Source organism: Aulonocara sp. 'chitande type north' Nkhata Bay, linkage group LG12 (genome assembly GCF_057382095.1).
Source record: "Aulonocara sp. 'chitande type north' Nkhata Bay isolate Kocher_YH1m ecotype deep benthic linkage group LG12, A_spYH_male_GT1.1, whole genome shotgun sequence".
Lineage (NCBI taxonomy): Eukaryota > Metazoa > Chordata > Actinopteri > Cichliformes > Cichlidae > Aulonocara > Aulonocara sp. 'chitande type north' Nkhata Bay.
The window spans coordinates 23,476,169-23,478,905 of NC_141355.1; positions in this window are offsets into that span (position 1 = coordinate 23,476,169).

Here is a 2,737-nt window from a genome sequence, read left to right on the forward strand (position 1 = left end):
CTCAATATGTTTTTGGTTACTCAGCTATGCTGGTGTGAGAGCCATAGAAGTTTTAACTGTAACTCAATCTAAGCTGTAACTCATTTCATTCAAAAGCTATGAAACAGTTGTTTAAGGTTTCGTTTTTTGGTAAAACGTTCAAATATTTAAAGTTTAAATGGGTCGCTGTGGTGTTACATTGTGTTTACATGGAAACAGTGGCCCACAATTTAAGTCCTTAAAAATCCAGAATCAAATGTAAAATCCATCTGCTTGCATACAAGATCTAATCAGGCTCAGTCTTATCTTAAAGACCTCATAGTGCTATATCACCCTGATACAGCAGTTTGCTCTTAGACTCTGGGCTTAATTGTGGTTCCTAAGGGTATTTAGACCTAGGAACCTTCAGAGACCCTTATTCCCCCTAAGTTACACTGTAATAGATGAAGGCTGCTGGGGGATTCCCATGATTCATTGAGTATTTCTTCTTCAGTCACTATGTGTTTATATACCTCTCAGCATTTAATCATTAGTTTTTATTCATCTCTGGCTCTCTTCCACAGTGTGCCTTTTGTCCTTTGTTACTCCCCTCAACCCCACCTGTCGCAGCAGATGGCTGCCCCTCCTGAGCCTGGTTCTTATCAGAATCAGAATCAGAATACTTTATTGATCCCTGGGGGAAATTATTTTTTGTTACAGTGCTCCATTTTAAACCAACATTAAGACAAGACAGACATGTTGGTTATTCCTGTTAAAAATGAGTTTTTTCTTCCCACTGTTGCCATGTGCTTGCTCATAGAGGGTCGTGAATTTCTATATAATTGTAGCATCAAAATCTTAAAATATAACGCCACTTGAAGCAACTGTTGTTGTCAATTGCATTGAATTTAACTCAAACTACAAGTAAGGTGAAACCCATTTCAAAATTTAACTATTAATACAAAAGCTCAAAGCACAGACATAAAAATTATGGACCATCACTGTGAAGGTCGATAATGGCTATGAAACAGAACATTCAAAACTATTCACTAGTATATGTTTATAGGCTGAAGGCCTCAAACGGTAATCATTAAAATAATATTAGAACATTTTCATTTTCTCTGACTTCATTTGAATCTGTATGAGTTCTTTTTGAAATCTTTTCACTGTCTTTTAAAAGAATCATATTCCCTCTAAACACCTCCTGAACCTTTAAATGGAAATTGAAACTGGGCACATATATTTTATAAACATTTTTTTCCTCAGAGTGAATATTCTGAAATAAAACTGTCTGTCTTAAATCAAATGTTGCTCAAGTAAGCGATTTTTTTTCAATGTTAGCACCCACATCTGGTCTGCAAATGGGACTGATGTCCTTATACTAAGGCTACATATTATCAAATTAAGTTCTTGGAAGTTTTTATTTCCTATTTGAAATCTGCCTGAAAAAAGTGGAAAAGGCTTCAGTTTTTTGTCCCTAGATTCTGTTGTGGAAGTTTTCCATTTAAATAAAGCCTGCAGACGAGCGGTGAGCGGTAGCTAACATTCTTTAATCAAAACACACAAAGAACAGACAACCAAGCTTGTGGAGAGCCTACACGACCGTGGGGCAGACGGTCAGCAGAGTCTCACTGAGCCTAGCATGGCTCTCAGTTAAATACCTTCTTCAGGAACAGTACACAGCTGTTTCACACCTTAAGGTTCACACTCCCTTGCTACCTCCCAGAGTCCTCGAAGAGACAAAAGTTTCTTCCTGTGGAGCTGTCTGCTTCCCCCAACTTCCTTACTAGACCACCCCCATTTGTCTTACTGTATGAGTGTGAAACATGCTTAAAAATCCAGTGGCACCAAGGCATCATACAATAAAATAATGTGATTAATACATAAGTAAAAGAAATTCCTATACAATCCCAACCTTTGATTCTTAAATCAAGAATCACATTAATACCAGAATTTATTTCCTGACATTCTGTATATCACATCAACATTATTGTTCACTTAAAGGAGTTTCACACGGTGTATCCTCAATTCACTGTTCTCTCACCACCCTTTGTTCATCTTTAATCATCCCCACAATCTAAGCTCTCACATGCAAATGGCAACAACAATGATACAGAGGAAAGGTCTTCTCCAGAGTGTCAGCTCCACAGGAAGAAACTTTTGTCTCTTCGAGGACTCTGGGAGGTAGCAAGAGAGTGTGAACCTTAAGGTGTGAAACAGCTGTGTACTGCCTTTTGTTCCTGAATAAGGTATTTAACTGAGAGCCATGCTAGGCTCTCCACAAGCTTGGTTCTCTGTTCTTTGTGTGTTTTGATTAAAGAATGTTAGCTACCGCTCACCGCTCATCTGCAGGCTTTATTTAAATGGAAAAATCCCACAACAATTCCTAATTCCAAGCTGAGTTCCACTTTCAACATTGCAACACTGTAATATGCAGAAACAAACATTTGCTTCATGGTCTTCTATCATGGTATTGTATGTACAACGTAGAACTAGTCACACTTCATGTTAGCATGTCCTAAAAATAGGTGAATGGATTTAGAGGAGTGTATACCTTATTTGGATGCTGGCGTTTGACAACTTTGATGTGAATGCTTCCTTTACATACTCAGTGCTACCACATTTTTAATCCATAAAAAATAGAAAACAGAAATTATTGATCACCTGATCATTCTGCCTTCCTTCCTGTTCAAAGTAACTTAAGACAGGGCAAAATCTTCGTAGCCTGATACTAATGAGTATGCTCAGCATGCTGAGAGGTTACTGACACTTTTCTTTG